The 26,914-nt window shown below is 38.4% G+C and overlaps 2 long non-coding RNA genes across 3 annotated transcripts; both read left to right on the top strand.

Annotated features, from left to right (window-relative positions):
• The first annotated feature begins 13,480 nt into the window (after positions 1–13,480).
• Positions 13,481–14,678, top strand: LOC131233739 (uncharacterized). The gene is made up of 4 exons (XR_009165339.1): positions 13,481–13,889; positions 13,961–14,146; positions 14,339–14,443; positions 14,574–14,678. It is a non-coding gene; the product is annotated as an uncharacterized LOC131233739 (long non-coding RNA).
• Positions 14,679–16,438: 1,760 nt separating this feature from the next.
• LOC131233740 (uncharacterized) lies at positions 16,439–18,031 on the top strand. Of its 2 annotated transcripts, XR_009165341.1 has the most exons (4): positions 16,439–16,538; positions 16,665–16,780; positions 17,011–17,091; positions 17,917–18,031. It is a non-coding gene; the product is annotated as an uncharacterized LOC131233740 (long non-coding RNA). The 2 variants fall into 2 exon arrangements; XR_009165340.1 differs by lacking the exon at positions 17,917–18,031 and having other exon boundaries at positions 17,011–17,910.
• The last annotated feature ends 8,883 nt before the right edge of the window (positions 18,032–26,914 follow it).

The raw sequence follows: 26,914 nt of genomic DNA, 5'->3' as shown, positions 1-26,914 counted from the left end.
AACCCTCTCCACTACATGTAGGTGAGTTACTCATTACCATTACCAGAGTAAACTGTGGGGTCCACCGTTATTTATTTATTTTATCCACTCCATTCATCCATGTTAACAGATAATTTGAGGTCTAAAGAACAAAAGAGAAGCATATCCAAAGCTCAAGTGGACCACACCATAGGAAATAGTGTGATTGAACCTTTACTATTGAAAATTTCTTGGAGGCCATGGAAGTTTTGGATCAAGCTGATGTTTGTGTTTTCTCCTCATTCATATCTTTTTTGATATTATGAATAGGTTGGATGGCAAATAAACATTATTGTGGGCCCAAGGAAGGTATCAACGGTGGAAATCATTATTCCACACTATTTCGTGTGGCATGGTGCACTTGAGTTTTGGATTTATTGAAAATTTGGGATCAACCAACACCGTTCATCCATTTTTCGAGATCATTTTAGAGAATGGACCACACCACAAATAAGTTTTTAATGCTAGGCGTTCAATCCCCACTTTTTCTATAGTGGGGTCCACTCGAAGTTTGGTTCTGCCTCATACTTTGGCTCATGATCTAAAATTATCTGGTAAAATGGATGGACGGAGTGGATAAAACACACGCATTCACGGTGGGCCCCACAGTTTATTGAGTGCGCTAAGCATGTTCTATCTAATCCGTTCATCTGTTTTTAAATATAATTTTAGGTTATTATCCTAAAAAATGAGGTATATTGAAGGCTCAAGTGGACCACACGGTAGGAAACAGTAGAGATTAAATCACAAGTGATTCCTATGGTGTGGTCTAGTTTGGCCTTAAATATACCTCATTTTTCATATCATTCCCTGAATTTATTTATAAAAATAAATGGAAGGATGGATAAACTATATACATCATGGTGGGCCCCACGTAAGTACCTAATCCATGCCCAAAAAAATTGGGCGCGCGTTCAAAATAGAGTCGTGAACACAAACGAAAATGTGGCCCTCTCTATTCCTCCGACTCTCTCTCTCTCTCTCATGGTCTGTCTACGCTCAAAACCGAGTTTCGTCTTTCCGCCCAAAACCCTTTCTCCCTCTCTCTCTCTCTCAATCATCCCATTTTCAAAGCCCTACCATTTTCTCTCTCTCGCTATCTCAACGGACTTGGAAAGTTGAGCGATTTCTCCTTTTCTTTTTATTGATTTCCTTATGTTTTGCCGATCTTCTCCAATTCTCGACCGAATATCTCGATTATCAGTGAAGAAATGGGGTCTTTCTATCATGATTTTGGAATTTATCGCCTCATTTGCTACATTTCTTGCATTTTTTTCTCTCGTTTCTCCATTTAGGGTTTTGTTTATGTGATTAAAACTGTTTGATATAATGCCTCAATAAGGATGGCACGTGCACAATGGCTACGTATATGCATGTGGATTGTTGCATTCACTTTCCTGTAACTTCTTAACTCATCAACCCCATCCGCCCTTAACCCCATTTTGAGATTTGCTCCCTTGCAAACACTCACCGAGTGTTTATGGGTTAGTCTACGACATATGGACTCATGTATGCATCATGTTATCCATAAATCAAGCTTATCGCCTTTGAATATTTAATTATCTTGGGAAGGTTGGAGATTGATTTAAGATATTTTAATTGCATTAAGTAAATGTTAGTGGCATTTCAGCATCTAGGATCATTAGATTGGTGTGGTTCGTGTAGTCACACAGATGAATGGTCCATATCCCATAAATGTGAGTGCTTGTTAACTATCTTAGACATTGGTGTTTATAGCATCAAGTCACACACATCAATGCTGGTACCGCATGGGACACCTGAGCCATGTATCAGGTGGAACCAACAGTGTATTTCATTTCAGGCTGGTTAACTGTCATGTAGACCATACATTTTCTCAAAAAAAAAAATAAAAATTGATGGTCTAGAACAGTTTCAAGTTGCAAATTGTTTTGGTCCATCTGTTGTTTTCATATCATGCCTGCAGTGAAGAGCAATCATCTTCATTATAGGTATGATATGATAAATGTCTCAGATGTCATACCCACATGCAAAGTCAGCTCCAGTGGGGCTAGCAAACCTCAATTACATTGAAATTGCTTGAGAGAGAGAGAGAGGCATAATATAAAATATTAACTAATCAAACCATAAATCAACACTTAATATAACTCTAATTGATTTACAACATAAGTGAAAATCCCAAAAATGCATGGATAATGATTAAGCTAAAAGATTTATTAGCTATGATGACCTAAATTCAAATCAACCCAAGTTGACTATCCATCTAGAGCTTCCCTCAAAGTGAATTGATCCATGAAAATTTTCGTCATCTCAGGACCATCAAATGTGTAGCATCCAATCTTGGCATTCCTTCTAAGAAATGGCATGATGGTCCATTCACCAAGGACCATCCAAGCAAAATTGTATCTAATGAAAGCTTTTAGGTCATATTATATTAAAGAGGCCACCTCCCGTCAGGGTCAGTATGCAATCCTCAAATAAAGGGGCCACCTCTTCTGTTTGATTTGGCTTATCTCACTTTTGTGGTTATTTTATTTCATGATACCACTTAAACATCTTTTTTCTTGAGGTTGTATTTGTAGAAAGCTAGATCTGCAACAATTCTGAATTGATAGTTTTTTTAAAATGGTGTTTACCAGTTGATGTGCCTAGGGCATTTCTTCTTCAATTTGGAAGCATAAGTCTTGGATTTATGAATGGGATGTAACTATTTTTTATTCAGTCACTTATCTTACATTCTCTTGTGGGTTATATAACTCTTTTGCAGTCCCCTCTGATTCTAGAAAGTTGTTTGAAACAAGAACAATCTCACATGGGATGTGTGTGATTGTAGATACCTGCTCGGACTGCCTCTGCTCCCACCATTGTTTTTATATCTTCCTTACCTTTGCTTATGCATATTCCATGTATGTTGTATTTTATGGTTGGATAATGGAAATTGTTCCATGTAGGTTGGAAAAGGATGCAAGGTTGATGTTTTTTTTTTTTTTTTTGGATGTGACACTCTTGGATAACAAGGTTACGTGCTTGGGGCTATGAACCACTCTTTTGTAGTGCTGATTCCAAATATGGATGGACTAGTGTGAATTTGAACCAGGGCTTGTTCATGGTTGTCCGCACTTGGTGAACAGCCCAAAATGAGCCCTTCGCTGATGATATTCCAACAAATTTATTTCTCTTGATGTGGGCTCATCGGTTCTACATTTTTCAACTAAGACACATCATTTGTTCTCCTTCGTACAATTAGGATACAAAGATACTCCAAATAGTTAACATATTTGCATTGTATATCATCCTATACTGCAATTTCAAGTGTAAATATGAAACTCATGGTATATCAATGTTGCAAGTGGTACAATAGATCAGCTAGTGCCGTATGTGAGGTTCCAAAGGGAGCCAAAGAGGCTGTTTAATGACTGATGCTATCCATTTCAGCGGTTGGCAGTTTCTTTCCAGCTAGTAGTTTCGCAGGCGTCTTTTGGTTCTGTGAATTTCGAAACTCTAATTGGAAGGTATCTGACCTCTGGATCGATAATTCTATAGTCGCAGTTTTGTATGTGGGAGTTTTCGATTGATTTGTTTTTTGATGGACGTAGATTTTTAGATTTTGCATTAACATCTTATCTATTTCAATTATAGCTTCATCAAAGAAAGGCAACAAAAGGAAACGGTTGAATTCACTATTGCGACCAAGTTTGCAGCTTTGCCATGGAGGCGGAGTCAATGGTTGAATAGCTTATTTAGTTTCTCAAGAGCCACTTTGCTAAGCAAAAGCCAACTACATTTGGGAAGCAATTAATATCTGGGCTCGTGAGTCACGAAGGCAAAAAACATTGTTTCACAGGCTTCTTGATGAAACTGATTCTGACATACATTTGAAAGTTTTAAAAAACCGATTTTCTTCCTAGGGGATCTGGTTGGAGTTCTAAATTTTATACTTATATTTATTTTGAATTTTTTCTATGGTGGATCTTGTGGTTTCCTTGTAGGGATTTCCAAATGTCGATCATTGGTTCTACAGCTGCACATGATAGATAAAGGACACCCAGAGTATGTCGAGTTTCTACAGTTATACAAGTGTAACTTACTTCAATGGTAACAAGTTGACGAGGAGGGCTTGCATCTTTAAATTGAAAAATAATCCTTCATTTCGACAACCAGACTACTTTTTGCTGCACTGAATTGGTTTTCTATTTGTGATGAGTGTTAAAGATGGTGCATTGTTTGAATATTTTAATTTATCCACTTATTAATCTATAGATAATGAGTTTATATATGATGATAGTTTTTCAATATGCTTCATCTAGCTCGGTAGGTGCATTGGAAATACTTTTAACACCCTCTTCATGAATTGGATTCCTTTTTTTTTCAAGTTGACGAGGAGGGCTTGCATCTTTTTTTTTTTAGGTCATATTATATTAAAGAGGCCACCTCCCGTCAGGGTCAGTATGCAATCCTCAAATATTTTCTTTTGCTTTTTCATGTTTAGCCATCAATTCTAGACTTCCTACTCCTTAGACTTCCTCAATTTCTTATGAATGTTATGTGACCATTTATAATGAGGCTCCGTCATTTGAAATATCTAAAAGCAGTACAGTTAATTCCATTAGTCGATATGTTCAGTTACATATTTTCTCAGACGCATGTTACTGTTGACATAGGAAATAGAAGATGGTGAGGCTTATTCGTTGTTTGTCATATGTTCTAAGCAAAGTTCTTGGTATTCTTGGTCATCATACCACGGGCTTTAGATTTTGTGGTTCATTACTACATTCTCATGCCATTTCTAAATAGGTAACCTTTTCCTATCATGCTGCCTGTATCTCATGATTTCTCGTGCTATTATGCGTGTTTTTCTTTTCCTTGTCAAACGTCTTCATTTCTAAGTACAGTTTAAAATGAGAAGATATTGCTTCTTTTTCAATTTTAGATGGTCATCATCATCTAAGCTTTACCCCACTTAAGTGGGGATCAACTACGTGAATCCTGTTGCACCATTCTTTTCAAAATTTCACTAGTTAATCTTGTAATTATTCCCAATAGCTTACGGATTTGTATGCACATCCAAAGATTTATTATTATTATTATTATTATTATTAATTTTTTTCTTCTTTTGACAGCCTTGATATTAAATACAAAATATTAATCTTAACCCTTTCAATTGTCAATGCTACCCACTCAACAACCATTGAACACTTCAAACAACTGAGAGTCAGGAAACAACTACAATACTTCATAGTTTTTTTTTTTTTGGGGGCCTTTTTTTCCATCTAGAGCTTATTCAAACAATCTACTTCATTTACTTCTTACTTTTGCTCTATATGGGAATCGTGGTGTCTTTGGAGTTTATTAGGTGGGATAATTGAATTAAACTCTATTTTCAAGTTTACCCATCCTGTTTGGTGGACATTGAAAGGGACTAATTGGCCTTAAGCAAGCGGTATCCAAAATTATCAATATCCCCAGGATTCACTAAGGCATGATGACTTTTCTTATTTCAGTTTCTTGCAAGTCACGGCTATCTTACTTGTCTCGAATCTAGGCTGAAGTGTGTACTCAGTATGTATTATAATGGATCTTCTCAATTTTCCTTAGATTGTTCTACACTGGCCAAAGGGAAACCTAAATCTATCATTACACACTCCTTTCAAGTATCCTCTTTTTAAGTTGCCCTGTTACAATGCAATGTTGTTTGTCATCTGCCTTCTTTTTATTGGATGCGTAGTTAGTTTTGCTTGTGTTGGGGGAGAGTTCGGAAATGGGGCTATTTTTTATGGGATTAAGACTAGATTTTTATGCTTTTGGATTTCTTTATGGCAGAAACTGTTCAAAATAAACAGTTTATTGTTTCTACTTGTGTGGAATAGATTTGAGCATGACCTTGTTGAAGTAGATGCTAGAGAGGAGCCAAAAGAGCCTTCTGCAGAGCCATTGGTTGAGGAGCTAAGAAATCCCAAATGCAAAAGCACTGTATGGAACACAAAGGTGAATCTTTGAGAGACTTGTCATGTGCTATAAATGTGCAGGGACCAAACATACTACTAGATGATACTCTTCCTAGTGAAGTCGACAAGAACTTGCTGAATTGTGTATAACATGCTTAGAAAGGCATGAAGAGCAACATTTGGTGTTTATTATTCCGACATGCTATAAAAAACTATAATGTTCTTTTATGCACACACATCTCATGAGTGCTTCAACAGGTCATGTGAAATTTATAATATGAGTGAATTTCAATGGTCGAACTGCCCCAATACAAGTAAATGCAACTAGGAGCATTATAACATGTAGTGCTCTGGGAGCACTGAAGCATTTCAACCCAATATAAGAAGGTCATTGGCTTGGATGTATTACCCCGGTAGATGGTGATCAGAAGTTAGAATTTTACAGGCATCAGAGCATGGGTTTACCAACGGTGCAGTCGAAAGAACAGATTATGAGGATGAAAGTATTAAGACAACCAATGACTTCCTGGTGAGTCATTGGTCTTTTTCTTTTCTTCTTGTGTAAGCCTCGTATCCTAGACCGTACCGTTCCATAGGCTTCCGCGGTCTTTCCGGTCGAATTCCGGCAACCTTCAACCCTTAATCGGTATTTGCGCGCGACCCTGATTCTCATACCGTCAGCCCAAGTCGAGTCAACTCAGGACTTGTACCTTAGCGACCGCGTCGCCGCCGCTGTTCTGATGCCACGACTCACGCGCTGATGCAATGCCCTGGTTGGGAGATGTGGACCAACGTTCGGTGCGAGGAAAAGGCCTCGCGTGAGAATCCCGAGAGAATCTCTACAAGGTGTCACATCAATCCATCAATCCTATCATGTCAAGTACACATCACCTTTCACTTTTTTCCAAGCAAGCCCCAAAGTCAAAAAGTTTCTTACAACCCATACCCTCTCTTACAACTTTTGCCAAAAAAGTCAAAAAGAGCCTCTTACACCCATCACCACCACATCCATCACTCCATCACCCATCACTCCCTCTCTCTCTCTCCCTCCCTTACAAGTCTCTCTCATTTTCAAACTCTCCCAAGCAAGAAAATCCATACGTATGAGCCTCTCCCCATATCTCCCAAGCTACATGTGTGGCCCACCTTTCCATCCTTAGATCTCTCATCTCAACCATCCATTTCTCATCTTCCTCCATCAAAGAGAAGCACAAGGAGCTAAGGAAGCCAAGGGAGCAAGAAGATCAAGCGGTGGGTGCTTGATAGGGTAGTTTTTGATGTTTCTAAGATGGGCCAAGTGAGGCCAACCGATCAATGGTTTGGATCTCACTTTGGACCCTAAGATGTGGCCAATGGCCCACTTGGATCATCATGATCATTCCATGATGGGGCCATTCTCCATGGATCCCATCATGATGTTTATTTTCCTTGCATTCTTAGGGTCATGTAGACCGTCTATTTTAGTGGAGAAGGGATCTCCACCGTTGGATTTCGATTTCATGGACTCACATGTAATGGGACCCACTTAATGTATGATTTAGTGCAAGGGAGGGCCCATAGTGCCGGGGTCCCTCCATCACGCGGGTCTCACTCTCTATCTCTCTCCCTTTTATTTTATTTTTATTTTTTTTATTGTTATGATAATGAGGTTGTGTGGCCCACTTGAATGGACCCCACCACACGGTATGTATCCCATCCAAATCACCTACAAGTGGGGCCCACTTTGATTGTCTTGTACCCACACCATCCATCAGTGGTGGCCCACATGAGCAGGCCCACCTTGCATGGCCAACAGTCCAGCGTCGGACGCTGGACGTTTTGTAGAAAAACACAAATATTGGCTTGGTTCCCAGCCAATGGAGGAGGCCCACTCATTTTGGCCCCACCTTGATGTATGTCTTCAATCCACGCCGTCCATTCTCCTCTCAATCTCATTTTAGGCGTTGAACCAAAAAATGGTATCAACCCAAGGTCCTGGCGGGCCATACCGTAGCAAATGGTGGTCTTCACCATTAAAACCTTCCCTATTGCTTTTATACGCCGAAACAGGCCCAATATTGAGCTTGTTTTGCTTGTCGGGAGCCATCGAGGGCCATTGGACGAAGTGGATCGTCTAGATGTGGACCCCACCTATGAAAACCTCAGATAAAATAAAATTATAGTGCAGCAGGCGCTGCCTGCACGCCAGCGCCCAGTGAACGGGCGGTCGGGCAGCCACCCACGGCTGTAGCCGTGGGCCCCACCTTGATGTTTTTCCATCATCTAACCCGTTCATCGGGTGGGCCACTCTCTGAAGTGGGCCCACCCCAAAATCAGAATGATCTAAAGCTCAGGTGGCCCACACCGTATGAAACAGTGGGATTGAACCTCTACCTTTGAAACCCTTTTTGGGTCCACAGAACTTTTGGATCAGGGTGAAATTTGTTTTCACCCTTCATCTAGGTCTACTTGACCTTATCAATGGGTTGGATGGGGTATAAATGTTATGGTGGGCCCCACATGGAGCCCATAGTGATTTATGTGTTTTATGGCCACCGTCAGACGGACGGTGGGCTGCGGTGGAGCCCACTGTGAATGTGTTGTATCCCCACCGTCCAGGGACGGTGGGTGTGATCTGTGCACGTGTGTGTGGGTGCGCACGTGTGTGTATTTATATGTGTATATATATATATAATATTATATTATATATAATATTTTATGTACTATATATATATATTGTATATTAGATTATATATATAATATAATGGTGGTGGGAGGCCCATCTCAGTACTTGTGGGCCATGATTGAGGCCCACTTTGATTTATATGTAAGGCCCATGGGTCGAGGCCCATTTGATGTGTTAGGGACCCATGGGTTAAGGCCCATTAAGATGTATTAGGACCTATGGGTTGAGGCCCATTTGATGTACATATGGGGCTCAATTGGCGAGGCCCATTTGATACACATAAGGCCCATGTAAGTAGGCCCATTTGATGCACTCTAAGGCCCACGGGTCATGGTCCATTGCAATGCACATAAGGCCCATTGGTGCGGACCAATGATGTGGCCCACTTGATGAATATAAGGCCCATATGATATGGCCCATTTGACGTATTTAAGGCCCAATGGGATGTACCTAAGGTCCATTGCAATGTACGATCCCAACATGGGTTATGTAATGATGTTTATGTTGGGCTATGCCTTGAGAGCAATGATAGTTTGACGTCCACATTGCAAGTATAATGTTGGTTAAATGTCCGCATTATGACTTTTCCTAGGGCCCATTGTTAGGCTCGTATGTGTTATGTGTAGGCCGTTTAGGCCTATCTTCATCTTGAACATCATCCATCCCATATAACATGTTTAGTTCCATGATTCATGATCATATGCATCATACGTATGCTTGATATGAGAAATGATTGATCATAGCATATGCCTTCAGGCAGATTGTCTAGGGGCTCCCGTACAGGGGGTGTTGCCCTACATGAGCGCACGATACTCGCAGGATTGTTGTATGACTGGATAGTGTGATTCATGCATTCACATTGTGTGATATGGTTACTGTATACCCTAGCGACATCAGGGCTGTAGCCTCCACAGACGTATCGTGGTTGACAAGATTGGATACCGAAAATACTGTTCTACATGGGGTGCGATAGATATCCCTGGGTGAAAGTTCCTAAACCCTTATGGTACCAAGAGGTTGCTCCAACGTCTAGACCGAGTGGGTGCATGAGAGCTGAGTGCCGATTATCAGACGGCTGCGCTTTCCACTGTGTCGTGGTCGGTTGGAAGGGGGAGCGGCCTTACCAGCCCGAGAGTAGGGGGCAATGCTAGGCTGAGTCTGACCAGCTCGAGGAATGGGTCCGCTATTGACGAGCGGAGCCTGATATTGGCAGGCGGATAGTGAGGTCTTTTTCACTCACCTTATTGCGCGCGATGGGGCTGCAATCTGGCTTGGAGTGTAGTAGACCCCGATGATATTCCAGATTTGAGCCGTATTGACATGTGGACTTAGATGAGGATTTGTATACTTGAGCTGCATTTCGCATTGCATGGCCTTGGTAGAGCCGACATCATTCATGTTTTGCACCGCATGGCCTTGGTACGGCTATGGTATTCTTGGCATTCATCAGCATGTTCCGCATTACTCTGATACTGCATGGCTGCATTACCACCTTGAGCATACACTTTCACCACCCTCTAAGCTTTCTATAAGCTTATGCAGGACCGTTGCGTGCAGGTGATGTTGGATCACAGCAGCGCTGAGGCTTGGACGCGTGACAGATCATTTTGGAGCTTTTGGTCTATCACCATTGTATTTCCCTTATGCTATTGTACTTGTAAAGTTTTTTATTATAGTGGAAATGTGATGGAGTTTTTGGTTGTTGTTTGTGGGTTATGCCTTTAGTTATGCTTATTACGAATCAAACTGATGTTGAAAATCCTCCTTGTAGCATCCCAGGATCGGAACCTGTCGAATGGGTGCTGGGAGCCGAGAATGGGGTTCTACGGAGGCTGTCGGCGCCGGATTCGGCGATCGGAAATTTTTTGAGCCCGGTTTTCGAGTTTGGGGCGTGACATCTTGCCTCTTCACCTACTTTGTGTTTATCTGTGAATTAGAGATGTCTAATGATTAGGATTGCATGCATCCTTTGATCATGTTTTGATTCTTGAGGGAAGCTGCTATGAGTTTGCTGGATAAGAAAGGTGGATCAAGTCAAGACTCACGATTTTGGAGATATGTACCATGTTCCATCAACCATTTATGTGTTGACCATAGTGGAGGTAAGACATAACCAAACTCTCTTTGCAATTCCATGCTTCACATCTAACTTGAAACTATGGGAATTTTTGTTTGGGTTAGCCCCACTTAGGCCATTTCCTGTTTATTGAATTGAGTTGTTACCAATTTTGTGAATAGGATTCTTATTATACAATCGTGTGAATTATTTTTTGAATGACTACCAGGTGTAAGATTAAAATAATAATAATAATAATAATAAATTTGATGATATATATATTTTTTATTTACAGATATTTTAGTGACGGACCAAATCTGTCGCTAATTTCTGAACAAGTTACAAATCAATGATGGATTTGAGGTCCGTCGCTCTACTCATATTAGCGATGGACCTTATCCGCCGCTAATATTTTTAATGATGACCAATTTCAGTGGGTTTTTTCAAATTTCTGAGACAGATTTTTTATTTTTTTACGATAGATCTTATTCGTTGTAGATTAACGATGGATTTTATCCATTGCAAAAAAAAAAAAAAAAAGACCCAATAAATAGTGACGGACGAAATCCGTCATTTATTTAGTTTTACGACGGATTTGGTCTATCGCAAATTCGTGATTTTGGCATAGTATCACTACAAAAAATTTGCTGCTTAGGAACTGTTAATTTTTTGGTTTAGGTACGGCTTAGAGCCATACGTAATGGGAACAATTTTACACCAAACCCTTACTCCTCTGTGTGGGGCTCACCATGATGTAAAGGTTTTATCCACACTGTTCATCCCCTTTCTCATTTCATTTTATGACATGATCTAAAAAATGAGATAAAACCAAGGTTTAAATAGACCACAAAGTAGGGATTTAATGCCTACTGTTGAAAATTTCTCGGGAGATGCAGATGTTCCGGATAAGCTAGTATTTGTGTTTTCACACTATAACCCATATTTGTGGTGCTTTTGCATTACTGCCTGTAATGAAGATGCATTCGCCATTGATCATTTGAACAAAAAGGACTATCTCTCTCTCTCTCTCTCTCTCTCTCTCTCTCCCCCTCCTTTCTGCCAAGCAAGACTACCCTTCTAAACCAAAACATGGGAGCTCTCTCTCTCTCTCTCTCTCTCTCTCTCTCTCTCTCTCTCTCTCTCTCTCTCTCCCCTTTAAGATTCGAGTAACTCTCTTGAAGGAGAACTCAAAAGAAGAAACGGCCAAGCATGGGTTTCCATCAGAAGTTTTTCATCGATGTCGCTTCATATACAGGTTTCGTATTGGATTTGTACTCATTTCATTAAGGTTTTGATTGGTAGGGTTCTGATTTGAAGGGTTTTTTATTAGGGTTTTGATTATAGTTTTCTGTTTTCAGTTTTTGGCATTTAGATTAGGCTTTTGATTAGGGTTTTTTGTTTTGGGACTTATTATTCGGATTTTTTTAAGGGTTTTTATTAGCTTTTTAGTAGGGTTTTCCATTTTGGGGTTTTTGATGGATTGGCATGTTGATTATGCTTTTGATTAGGGCTTTCCATTTTAGAAATTTTCATAATGGTTCTGGTATAGAAAATTATGATAATCTATTTCGTGTAACCAGTTTGGCTTGAGATTGTCTGTCACATGAGTTCTTTTTGACATTTGTATGCTGCACAGAGATTTTTGTCATGAGTTTCCCAACCCGCGACGGGTATATTTGGCCATTCATATGTTTCTAAGGCTTGGCACATGATCTTCATTGGCCACATTCTAGATGTTTGAATTTTTGTTTGCTTGAACTATTCTAATGCATTTGTTCTGGATTTTACCTGCATTCTTTTCTGTGTTCTGACTACATGCATGCTTCCGCATTTTTTGCACAGCAAATCTTCTGTTTTACTCGGCTTGGCTTTGACTGTTCCACTCATGGTGGCATGCCTTTCTATTGCCGTTCCAATATGGATCCGTAATGGCTACCGGTTTTGGGTTCCACGAGGAGATTGTGTGACTCAGGGAAACAACCACCGGACTCCTGGAACTAAGGAGGTTTGTTCTGCAACTGTCTGTCAGTTTCCTTCTTTGTTTATAACCATGCATAGAATACATAGTTGCATAAACATGTTAATGCATTCTTGCACCATTTGTACATTCATATAATACTGCACCCTTCTCCATGCACAATGTGCACACAGATATGCATGTCTGAACTCTGAAGCCATATGCACTCCCAATCTGCTCTGTTGTTTCTTTAGTGCTTAAAATGATTCTAATTAAGTGAAGTTGTAGTTTTGTGTCATATTGGTGTACATGTGCAACACCATGAAAGGTAGTGGTCTTTGGGTGTGGCATGGGCTCGTTGTCTTCTTGTATCCAAGGTAGAGGTCTTTAGGTGTGACATGGGCTCGTTATCTTCTTGTATCGTTCTCATCTGCCATTTTTGGCTGAGGCTTGATGATTATTACCAGAACTCCGTCTGCTGAAGGGGGAAGAAACTTTATCTCCACGGACTATCCTATTGTCATCATAGTGTTTGATGGTTTCCCATATTGTGTTCATTTAGGTCTTTTACATTCACAACGAATCTAATAGCGCTGCAGATTTTTGGGTGACCAGGTTCAATTTGAAGGACACTGATGGTTTTGCGTTATATTCCTATAGTTCTGATCTTCTTTAGAATCATTACCTCGCCAGACCTGTTGTAGACTGCAGTTTTTCTCCTCCTTTTCTTTTTTTTCTTTTTTTTTTTTAATGACGTTAGGGTGTCCCCGCCAGGCCCCAAACCCCGTGCAGGTTGTAGACTGCAGTTGAAATAGTGTCTTGCTTTTTAACTGTAACAACACATACACATCTATGGGAGGATAAAGAATGAGAAATTTCAGTTCGAATGTTGGTATTTCTTTTCAAGATTCCATTAAACATCTTCTCTTATACAGTTGTAAAGTATAATGGCTTCTTGCAATGGGTTTCCCTCTTGATTTTGCAGACAGTTGCATTACATTTGGTGCTTCTCATTGTCGTTTGTCCCTAATTTCATGTCGTGAAGTGTCCTACAAATTTCCATCTATTCATATCGGCATCGTTCTTTTATAAGTTGGAAGAGATCTTGTGGAATGGGAACAATGAAGTGGAGCGGGTCTCTAGTAAGGCGAGGCTATATGTTGTGGATTGGGCCTCTTGCATAAATGCTTTGAAGGATTGTAATTTTATTTCAGAAGCTCCAATGCTAACTGCTACTGAATTTTCTCTCTTTTCTTCTTTGGTAGAAATGTATCGGTTTTTTTTTTTTTTTTTCCTAGTTGGGAAGTAGGCCATGGGATTAACTCTCCCCTTCTCAGTAGGTTACTTTTCCCCGTTGGTATCGCAGTCACACTCAGAGGAAATATGATGTATTCATTTCTGGATCGGCTCGTAAATTTGGGGCTTCCAAGGACTAGGGACTTCCAAGGCATGAACCCCAACAGTTTTGATGTGCACAGCAACTTCAGCATTGGCATGAGTGAGCAGAGCGTGTTCTCGAAAATTAGGTACGAAGCTCAGAGGCTGCTCACCCTCATGGTTTTTTATTTTTCCTGTTGTGATTCTCAATCTAGATTGAACATGATTTTACATACTTATGGTTGGATTTTAAAGAGCCATTGTGTAATACTTCCTGTATTTCATGCATGCTAACTGTTTGATGAAATGGCTCAACAAGGAATGTTTTATTTGGATTGTAGTTCCTTATCTTTAGATATGATCTTGAGTTGGTAAATGTGGATTTTATGGGTGTGGACTTTCAGGGAAAATTGCCAAACTGCTCTATTTCTGCAAAACGGACACAGGTAGGGCTCCATTTTGTCATTTAGTAGTTTGTTTGTTTGTTTGTTTTTTAAATTTTTTGTAAATTTTTTTCTTCTTGGAGAATTACATGAATTTGGAATAACATCCGCTCCTTTTATATGGACATTCCAGGTCAAGTACTACAATTTAGTGCCACACAACTGGGCAGTTGGTTGCATTTCTGCTTCTTTAAGTTGTTCCTCTTCTTAATCATTGATCAGAAGACATGCAAAAATCTACATTTGAAATTCAAGATGATTATTTTAGAGTTGAGAAATAGATGTTATTTCAATGTTTTTTATTTATCAGAGCATGACCTCAATGTGCCTAGGATTTTGGTAATTAACATTCTATTTCTCTTCAAGATGATCAGTGAACTACCAGTTCTTATGTTTCAGTGTGAGCCCCCACGAGATGTAAAAGCTTATATCCATCAATCTGGCTGCACAGGGAGAGCTGGTAATAGAGTTTGATATCCATCGATCTGGTAAGGACTAGCTGCACATTTACTGCATGAGTTCTCTTATATTAGGCAATAGTGTGAGCCCCCACGAGATGTAAAACCTAAAGAAGCATTTGTTGATGAGTTTTCTTATACTAGGCAATGAAGAGTGGTAAACAGATTTTTTATGCAGTTTCTAGAGCTTAAAATCATATAGGCTTTCCAATGGGACCAATTTTTTTTGTCATTCAGACATCATCTAGGGCCCACAAAACCATATGTACATTTTTTCGGAGCACACTTCTGCACTTTTCTGGAGCCACTCCAAATCAGTGGGTCCCCTAATAGAGGTTACCTAAACACAAGAACTCTAACTAGGCAAATGTACAACCATTTGTGACGTCTATCACTGCAAATTAGGCTTGGAAGATGCAACCATTCATGTTCTTTTTTCCTGATTATTAGTTAATTATTTAATTTTTTTTTGCATTTTCTTGATTGCATTGACGTTGATTGAATATTGCACAGATAGGTATTTGATTTTTTCCCTTCCTTTGTTTCATGGTGGGGACCACTTTGACATACAAGTTGGATCAGATGACGGAACACTTCAGGTTCCACCTGATTGAATCCGCACCTGGATTGCAGGGGTCAACACTTATCAAACGGCAACAGATTGCTAGGTGAACCCAACACCACTCATTTCCCTGTTCACCGAATTTATTGGGCCTGCTGTGATGTTTTTCTTTTATCCACACGGTTCATCCATTTTAGCTCATTTAAGTCTTGTTGCTGATGGAATACAGAGAAATACACACACACACACACACACACACACACACACACAGATATATATATATATATTTCTGATTTCTGTTTGCTGAGCTCCTATGGATTTGTAAACCGAAAGAAACACTCAAATAAATATAGAGTTTTGTAGTTCCTATTTATTTGAGTGTTATGGGTTTTACTGTTGTATCTGTTACGAGAATATGTTTGCAGTTTCGCATAGCAAGTTGGTAATATTCTGTGTATTTCTTTGTCTCATGTGCTGACATTGGGAAACCTTGCCGTTGTATTTTTATGTATTTTGGTTATTTGGTGATCTCATTGTACTAAAGGTTTTACAAAGAGATCATTAGACCTTTGGAACAACAACAGATGGATTTGAAGAATAATCGGCCTAAGGACAACATGGTCAGGAAGACTCGAGAGGCAGCTCTCAAACTTACGTGGAAAGCATCAGGAAGTAGAACCAGAGGTTAACATTCTGCTATTTTTTCTGTTGCTTCCATTTCTTGATTTATTTTGTGGAAAGCAAGGTTTGGAGTTATATAAGAGTTTTTTTTTTTTTTTTCTTTTCTATTTTCTTATGTTGTTTTGAAGTCCTAATTGAGCCATGATGGACACCATTCTTTAAGGTAAGGTTACTGGTACTGATTGTATATACATCTCTGATAAAATCTGTTGGATTGGGTAAAGGCTGCTGAAGAAGTGAGCATTTTAGGTGGTTTGTTGTTTTAAGTGACATGGATGGCGAGGAACACATTGTATTATACATGCCCGGTATATCATAACCAACAAAGGATCAAATGCCCGGTCTTATACATGCCTGTTTTATCAATAGTGTTCCTGATTGTTGGTACAGATGATGGGTGGGTCATGCCCCAAACTCAAAATCTATTTTTAAATTTACCTTCCACATAATCTGTTTTGGCTCTACTAATTGCAAAACTTATAAATTTGACAGTTCTTTAATAGTGTTTGTCTGGTATTCCTAGGACTTGGATATTGCAATTGTCAAGGCCACTAACCATGTTGAACATATGGCAAAAGAAAAACAAACTCAGTGAGTCCAAGCTTCCTTCAACCATTGCTGTGAGGACTTGCACAGAAGGTGAAAAACTTGTTTCTTTTTCTTTTCTTTTTTTCTTTTCTTTTCTTTTAAACTTCTTGCCAAGTCTTATCTAATCAAGTGAAAAAACTTGTTTAAGAACTCCCCTCACAGAGGTATTATTGTTGGCTAGTGCATTAGGACCTACATGTTGGGTTGATGCATTGACATTGTACAAGTAGGCCCATAGTTCTGTGACTTAAGACTGCTTACTTTTGCCCTTTTCTTGGAAGAATCAACAATTGAGGATAAACTCGAGAATTGAGAAACAAGGCTGAGAGCATTGCAAAGATGGAAAAGATCATTCAAGAGAGGTAAGATAAGGTCACATTATTACAGAGCGAGATAGAGTTGCTTCAGGTGAGGTTTGATATAATGCTCACACAATTGCATTGCATCCGACTTAGTGAAGGTTTCCACATTTTGGCTCCTATAACAATTGTGTGATTTGTGGTCACTGAGCTATTGTTGACTTTTGAAGTTTGTTTCTGATTTAAATTGAATTTCGATAACATGTATATGTTGTAAGCTTTATTTTGGTTTCCTGTCCTGCAGAAAAAGTTAAGATGATTGCCGGAGTTTCCATGGAGGGTTTTATGAGCCTGACTAAATAATAGGATCTGAAAATAATCTAGCTATCCTAGGCACCGATGGTTGTGCCTTCTTGTACTCTGTCTTATGTAATTTTCAGCAGCATAGCATAGTTTGTAGACATGATAATATTAACGTTTTCAAAAGGAAGCTGCCTCAAGCCTTTGGAGGTTATTTTCACGTAGGTCCCAAAACTCCCTAGTCCTTGGAGGTTCACGTATCTCCATATGCAGTTTGGCAGAACTTTCCATGCTTGTGCTGCATTCCAAACTTGGAGTTCAAGTTAACTCAGTTCAGCAGCTCTAAATACCAAGTCCAAACTGAGTCATCAAACTAGGCAAGTTTTCATTATTTGAATGAGTGGAACTTGGGAATAAACACGCACTACAAATTTGTAAATGAAATCCTTGGCAACTTTTGTATTCTCCATTCTTTATTATCTTCTCATAAAATGAAAAATGAAAAAAGAAGAAGTTTTGATGTTGTTGTCATTCAGCAAGGATATCGTTTTAGAAGCATTCATCTGAAGAAATCTATTTGTATTGCAGGCTATTGCATCAATGATGCGGACACATGAAGCAAACCCAACAAACCTGGAAGTGCGTCTTGCTCTTGGTGTCAGTCACAGTAATGGTTAGTGACTGATTACCCATGTTGTTGTTGTGTGTAGAAGCTAGTAGACTGTGTTAAAGATGGTCCATTTTACTAAGCCTGGAGTCCTCTAAATTTCTGTTCATAATCATATGCCTGTATATGGTGGTTGTCACATATCAAAATATCTTTGAGCTTTTCAAACTAATTTTTCTGCCACACTTTCTTTTCTAATGTTTTAGCTACATATTGCTATGCATTTGCTAAAAATTCTGTTCTGCAGTTTCTACAGTTAGAGACTGAATGGTGTGATATACGTTAACAAAATGTCGTGCTTTTGTGGTGCGCTGGTGCTTGTGTTACATTTGAGTACTCAAAAGAACTTGCTGAATCAACTTGACTCAATATTGACTGATTTCCATAGTAGGTGCTAACCAGCTTTATAAAATCCAAAATACTAGATTGAGTACTCAAGCATCTAGTCTGAGTCAAGTTATTGAGTTTTTAAATCTTGGATGTGAGGTCCTAATTTCATTAACTTACAATGAATGTATAGTGTGTTCTTCAATGATATTCATCTATAAGTTGCTTTTTATGAAGATTTCATATTTCAAATTATTGGGTACCACAATTTTCTTAAATTGATTATTATTTTTAAAATTTACCATTCTACTTTTCTTTCTAATGGAATGTAAATCTGTTTGCAATCTGAGTTAACTGGTTGGTATTTTTGTTTGCAGATTGTCAGGTAGTAAGTGATTGACTCTGATTTTTTATGCTTCTCAGTTCTTCAGTTTGTTTGTCGCGATCCAGTGTTCCAGCTTTCCAATTCTAAAAGTGGGGACCATGGTTCAATGATCCAGGTATTTGTAGTTTTTGGTGTTTCATGATTTTTTCAGAGCATTGTCTTTGATTTAGGTTATCTTTGTGAATGATTCCCCTAAATTTCGTAATCATTCACACAAACTAAAACCTTTCGATCTTGTTTCTTTCCTTCTTTTCTTTGGGAAGTTGGAGAAGTTGATTTTTGGTCATGGTGATGTGCATAGCACTCATTCGCCTTTCTCATAGGATGGAAGATTTCCATTTCTTTCCTTCAAATTTTCTAAATTTTTGCAACTTGTAATATTGGAATTTGATGGTAATGATTTTGTTAGCCAAGCTTCTGAAAAATTGGGAAATAGCAGTTGATGCTGCCACCATTTGGTAAGTAGAATCTTTGAAATGGCTTAATCTCATTTATATTTTTTAAATTCTTTGGTTTGAACTGTTTGTAGCTTCGTCTATGTAATAATATCTAAATATTTCTCTTATATATATATATATATATATATATATATATATATATATATATATATATATATATATTCAAATACTGGAATAGGTGTATGATCAATTCCACAAAGAGAAATAAGAGTGTTAAGGTTGTGTATATGATTCTTTAAGTTATATGGGCTACAAATAGAATTAAGTAACATGTAGGTGTTTGTAAAAATGATTATTGCGTATGAAAAATTGACTTTGCTAGAAATTTTAGTTTTGAAAGAAACAGATGTAGGGGAGTATCATATATTAGGAAAGGATCAAAGGATTTTGGAGCATTTAGAATAGAAGTTTAAGTTATTCTTTCCTTATTTGATAAGTTATTTGGGGCTTTGTGTAAATTTGATTTTGCAATGAAACATCTTCAAGCACATTATGTTCTTATGTATTTCTTTGGATTAATCTCTATTTTGATGGAATGTAATAAACTTCTGTTAATTTATTTTCTTTATCCTAAATTTCGTGTGTTTATCAGGATTTAAAATTGTTCTTAAAATTCAGTCCTATAATCTGACCGTTGGCAACATTACGAACGGTTTAAAACCGTTCCTAAAATTTTGTTTCTAAAATTTGAAACCGTACCCGAAACGGTTCTGACCCGTTCCTGTTTTTCTGCGACACCTCATTTATGAGGAACGGTTTAAAACCGTTCCTAAATGACAATTTTGGTGTAGTGCATATGCATGACCATAATATTATGTCAACCTAAGAGAGATCTGAAGATCTCAACCATCGAATATCTATCAAGCATGATAAAACCATCTTTAACAATTAAAATAAAATATCAATGATAAAAATAACTTTTGATTAAACATGTAAAACCTTTTTAGTGCCAAGTCCAGGTAAAAAACCACTTAATGGATGGTTTGATTACTAAGATCTAAGCTACTAATAAGTTCCTTTAGGTAACTAATGGATCTTTAGTTGGGAGCATATGAACGTGACTGCATCCCTATTAGATTGATCCAACAACAACCATGATCACCCTTCAAATATAGAAAGTCAACTTCCTTTAGAAGCATTAGGTTTATATGTAATCTAGTGATTACCTTCGAAACTGATATTTAATGATTAAAGGACTGACAAAGGATCAGGAGAAGGGATAGGGGTTGTCCTAATCGGTCCAGATGGTAGAAAATAAGAATTTGCATTCCATCTTGAGTTTAATTCCACCAACAATCAATCTGAATACAAATCTTTGATAATCGGTTTAGAAATGTTGATCAATTTAGGAGTAAAAGATGTATTGGTAATGGGTGATTCCTTATTAGTAATAAACCAATTAATTAGTTTGTTTAATTGTATAACTACTGCCTTACAATCATATCATACTTTAATGACGCAATTGTTAAATAAATTTGATTGGATCGAGTTAAAACATGTAACTCGAGAAAATACTATTGATGTAAATGAAATGGTATAATTAGCATCGAGATTGTAGATCATCCAAGGATTTGAAAGAAGAATAATAAATATTCAAAAAAGAGCATTGCCTTTGGTCTTCCAACGGTAATCGACTGAGGTAATTTGTTGAGTTGATGTAAGTAATGATGATCGAAAAACTCCAATCATAAATTACTATTGATCGCCATAGACAAAGGTCGGCTGAGACATTAGAAGGATAATTGTAAATTGTGTATTGATTAATAATGAACTATATTAAAAAGGGGTCGATAGAGTATTGTTGTGATGTTTGAGAAAAACTAAATCTATGTTGGCTATGGGTGAAGACCATAAAGGAATTTGTGGAGCACACTAGGTTGGAAGAAAAATGAGACTTACACTTCGATGCTATGGGTATTTCTGACTGAGCATGTCAATCGATTGTAATCAATATGCTAAAGGGTGTGAAGCATGTCAAAAACATGGGCCGATATAATATATGCATGCGACTGAATTGCATCTTATTGTCAAACATTGGCCATTCCGAGGATTAGCCATTGATTTGATAGAAAAATTTTATCATCCTTCATCTAAAGAGTATAGTTTTATTATTATAGCGACCGATTACTTCACCAAATGGATATAAGCAAAACTTATGTTGGGAACAAATCATTGAGAAATTATTGAGTTCATCGAGAGTAATATAATTCATCGGTTTGAAATTTATGAATTAATCACTATGGACTGAGGATCAACATTTTCATCCAAGGAAATCAAGGCAATGGTCAATCAGTATAAAATTAAATTGTTGCATTTATCACCTTACTATGCTCAGGCCAACGGTCAGGCCGAGGCTAGTAATAAGATCATTAAGAATATTCTGCAGAAAATGATCAATGAAAATCTCAAACAATAGTGTATTAAGTTATCAAAAGCTCTTTGAGCTTATCACTTGTTTTAAACAAATACGGGGATGAGTCCATTCAGACTTGCATGTGGACATGATTTTGTGTTACCTTTGGAGGTGATTGTGCAATCATTATGGGTAGCCTATCAGGCTAACATGACCCCGGCCGAGTTCACAGAAGTTATGCTAGTCGAACTCAAGGACTTTGATGAAATATGGCTAAAGGCCTTAAATTCCATTATGTCAAACAAGGCGAGGGTTTCTCAAGCATAAAATAAGAAAGTGAAAAAGAAGGCTTTCAGAGAAGGCGATATAGTTTGGAAAGTGGTATTGCCTCTTGAAACTAAGGATGCTAAGTTTCATAAATGGTCTCCTACATAGGATGAACCATTTATAGTGATAAAGGTTCTCCATGGATAAGCTTATATCCTTCGTGGTATTGATAGAAATATAGCAAAAAAATTGATTTTTTAAAGCATATCATCCCTGTTTGTGGGATATATGGAAAGATTAGGGCCAAATAATGGTTAGAATAATCACAAATACTGCACAAAAATTGAAATCGGTTGAAATATAGAAGTAAGCAAATATATATATATATTCTATTATAAGGCCAAGAATAATAACAAAAATACAGTTAGAGATGATTACACACACACACATATAAAGAAACAAAGAGAAAAAGAAGGGCAATGCAATTTAGGCATAAACAGCCTTCATCTCATCAAATTCCTTAAAAGGCACGCTCCCTGATGAGTTCAACCATTTGCATTTGAGCCTTCCAGGACTCCACTTTTCAAAACATAGTTGAGAAAGCATAAAACTTGGTCGATGTGATGACTGATGACATCAACTTTGTACTCTACCTCTCTCTTTCGTTCGATGCTCTTACACGACCGAGCTTGATAAAGGTTAGTCTGAGAGTTTATGAAATTCAGAAGAGTCTCGGTGTAATTCGAGCACCTTTCAGGGTAGATGCGCTTGGTCTCCTGGAGGTTATCATTAACCTCTTTGCGTTGAACTTGTAGATTTTTCAGCGTCACTTTGTTAAAATGATGTTGTCGAGTCCAGTGCATGTGATTATACCAGGTCCAATCATATTGATCGAAGAATATGTTTGTTTCCCTTTGAATCGAAGAATGCTCATTTGCATGAGCATCAAGAGTTTCCAAATCCTTTTCAGCAACAAAGTATTCATCGTGATATGATAGAGTTTAGTTAAAGCATCTAGCAATTCATTCAAAGGAACATTATTCCTCGCACTCACCCGGAGGTCACAAACAAAGGATAAATGTTGTATTGAAGGGGGGAGTAAGAAAAGTATTAATGTCAAGGGAAATCATTTTCCCAAGAAGGTTTGAGCCTAATCAATAGGAGACATATGTACAACAACCATTGATAAGAGAAAGTAAGAGCTTTTGAAGATTAGAAGTAAGGAAGCTTAAGTGTGTAGGGGAGAAAGCACAAAGGACTCCTTTATATAGGCACCTAGGGTGGATAATCATGCTCGAAGATGAGGCATCATGATGGTTGAAGCGCCCCATTAATAGCATGAAATGTTCCCTATGAAAAGGGAACAAATGGGTGCACGATTTCTCATGTGTGTGTCATGTTATCAATACAATTATGCAATGTGTAAGTAGGAGAGAAAAAAGGAAGAAAAAATTATGACTGATTATATTAAAGATAAGAGGAAGTGCAAATCGACAGCAATTTGATACAAAGGAATTAAAATCCAAATGAAGAAAAAGAGGCAATCGCTTCTTGAAGCTTCGATCGCCTAGCTTCCTATCGATGAAGAGTAGTTCTGGTCTTAACTTCTGAGCATGTTTTTTGATCAATCAGTGGAGTGTGCTCTTGCATATAGGCTCCCAATTTATTGATTTTAGCCTTTTAACCATGTCTATGCTTGGTCAAAGATTTCTCTTCTTCTTTCAGTGCTTTCGGTTTGTCCTACAATGTTGAGATTTTAGCCTTCATTCGATTAGAGTCACTTCTGACTCTTTCAAGTTACTATATACAATAAAAAGTTGTTCTCTAGTAGTTGTGATCTCGATCATTCTAAGGGAGACGGTTACATGCTCAGATTAAAGTTTATCGATCGAAGAAATTGTGTCATGATGCTTGTGAATTAGACTTAGAAATTCATAAAGTGTAGGCATTTTGGCCAACAGAGACTCATCAGATTGAGTGAGATTTTGGTACCGATGAATAAGAAGGTTGAGTCTTTTAATCGATCCCGATGAAATGATGTCAGTGGCACCAGAGTGAATGAGGACATGTAATTCCATCTGAAGCCATTGAATCTCTAATGAAGGCGCATGGGATTCGACCACTAGAATATCACAAAAAAAGGCATGGTTAAAAGAGAATAAAATGTCTTCCACAGGAAGAAGATAGGGTATGAGAAGTATTGGCCGATGCAGCTAAAGAAGCAGAGACATCGACCGTAGGAATCTCTGTAGGTATAGCTCGATTAGGAGAGACTTCAGTTAGTCGAGATGTTTTTTTTTTCTCTTCTAATACTTCTACTTTGTCCAAAGGAATCGGCATGTGTTCGACGACCGGGGTAGGGTCTACTCAATCGGTCGGTTCTAGGGATGGAATAAGTTAAATGGAAGATAAAGGAATTGTGGAAGAAGAGGTTTTCGGCATGATCGATTCCATAACTCCCTTCTCCTAATCAGGTGCAAGTGATGAAGCTATAGAGTATAAAAGGAGACTATAAGGTTCCATAGGCTGATATATTATTACGTTTTCTCAAGTATGTCATTCTGTCCGATTTTCTGGTCGACAAACGCCGCTCATAGTCTATAATGCCTCGGATTTTGGCCAACTGGGAATTGGATGTCCTTAGGCAGTACCTTTGATTTATCAACTTAAGTGCATGTCCGTGTGTGAAAGTGATAGAAAAATTAATTATTATAAAAAATAAAACATACAGAAAACATCCATTGCCAATCCTTCTAGATGCCTAAAGCCAAGAACACGAACTTAAACATGACTCCCTTTCCTGAACTTTTTATCTAGCTTGTAGACTTCCTCATTAGCCACATCAGATATCTGTGACCTACAAAAGAAGAATCTTTACATTTTCAGCCTGGGTTGCAATAACAATAACACCAGAAGGATCTTTAAATATGAACCAATCATTAAAAAAAAAAAGAAGGCAACGCATTCATCAGTAAATTAAGAAAGGCTAGAGAGGAAATAAATCAAAATTAATTCATGATTTGGTATCTAAATTTACGTTTGCAGGTGCATTTGGATGCTCAAATGAATTGATCTGCAATAACCCAATCCAGTGGAGTGTCCATCTAGTTGGTCGTCTCCATAGATGGTTAGCTTGTTTAAAAAATCAACTGCATGAGCAATCCTAGTCATCAGGGCATTGTGTTGAGTGTTGCTCATAAGCACTTCCTAGCCATATGCATTGACAAATCCACCCTAAAATCCCCAAATTCCTATTTTGGACAATCGACGTAAAATCCCCAAATTCCTATTTTGGACAATCCACCCTAAAATCCCCAAATCCCTGAATCGGTATTGAGATTGAGAGAGATTGAGAGAGAGAAAGAGAGAGTGAGAAATACCTCAACCAAGCTACAGAGAGAGAGAGAGAGGACGTGCGTTGGTAGGGCTTCGGCAACAAGAGCGTGGGTGGAGAGAGAGAGAAAGAGAGAGAGAGAGAGCGAGAAGAGAGATCGAGAGAGAGAGAGAGAGGGCTGCGTGGGTAGGGCATCGACAACAAGAGCGTGGGTGGAGAGAGAGAGAGAGAGGGAGAGAGAGAGAGAGGGAGAGCGGGACGAGAGAGAGGAGTGAGGAGTGAGAGATCCAGAGGAAGAGAGAGAGAGAGAGAGCGAGAGAGAGAGAGAGGGATATGGAGAGACTGGAGTAGGTACGAGAGAGAGACGGAGGAGAGGAGAGAAGTTTCAACTTTAGGAATGCTCACCCGCGCACTTGCGAACCTTTGTAGACGTGTCGTGGGTGTCTAATCCGAACGGTCCATGGACCAATTTTCACCCTGATCTAATACTCTAGTGAACCATAGGAAAGAGAGATGCAAATCAAGGGAGGAAACGGTTTTCTTTTTTCATGGCCCATAAAAGTTTTGGATCAAAGTAAAAGTTAGGCTCTGGGGATTTCATGGGATGCTGCATCATGTGGACCGTTTAGATTTTGGACTCACATCACATATGATGAGTCATTAAAAAGTTCACATGGGTTTGGTGTGAACTGTGTGCAGGCGAGCATTTGCGTAGAAATCGGATTGCTTACTGAGTTACTCAGTGCGCTCTTATCATACTGAGTAAACTCAGTTGGGCCCACCTGGAATGTATGTAGTCTATCCATGCCGTCTATTCGTTTTTCCATCTATGTTAATGGGTTGATCCAAAAATTAAAGCATATCCAAAGATCAAGTGGATCATACCATGGGAAACAGTGGGGCTAATGATTTCCACCGTTGAAACTTTTCTAGGCCACATAGTGATGCTTATTTATCATCCAAACTTTTCATAAGATCTTACAGACATAAATGAAGGGAAAAAACAAATATAAACTTGATCTAAAACTTCTGTGGCCCCTAAGAAGTTTTCAACAGTAGACATTTAACTTTTTCCTATGGTGTGATCCATTTGAACATTTCATATGCTTCAATTTTGGTCTCAAGAGTTAAAATTATCTATTAAAATGGATGGACGGAGTGGATTAAATACATAAATCAGGACGGATCTCATAGAGTTTACTCAGTACCCTGAGCGTAGTGAGTTACTCACTACGCAATCTGCTTCCACTTCCGCTTCCCCCTCTAAGTACGCATAGCGTACTGAGTAAACTTTGTGGGGTCCACCGTGTATGCTTTGGGTTTATCCACTCCATCCATCTATTTTACCACATAATTTTAGAGTATGAGCCACGATAAGAGGCTGATCCAAAGTTTGAGTGGACCTCACCATAGGAAACAGTGGGGATTGAACGCCTAAGGCCCACTATACTGTTTATTTGATCCATTACGTTCATCCATTTGATCCATTACTCTCAGCCAGAATAAGAGGCTAATCCAAAGTTCGAGTGAGCCCCACCATGATGTATGTATTCCATCCACTATGTTCATCCATTTTTAAAGATCATTTTAGGAATTTATTATAAAAATTAGAGGTATATAAATCTTAGGTGGACCACACCACATGAAAACAATAGTGATTGGATATCCATCATTAAAATCCTCCTAAGGCCCACTGTACTGTTTATTTGACATCCAATCTATTTATTAGGTCATACATGCCTAGATGAAGGGCAAAAACAAAAATCATCTCGATCCAAAACTTTTATGCCCCCAA

This window comes from Magnolia sinica, chromosome 18 (assembly GCF_029962835.1).
Source record: "Magnolia sinica isolate HGM2019 chromosome 18, MsV1, whole genome shotgun sequence".
NCBI lineage: Eukaryota > Viridiplantae > Streptophyta > Magnoliopsida > Magnoliales > Magnoliaceae > Magnolia > Magnolia sinica.
Note: the sequence above shows the minus strand (reverse complement) of the source record. Positions and strands in the feature narration are given on the sequence as shown.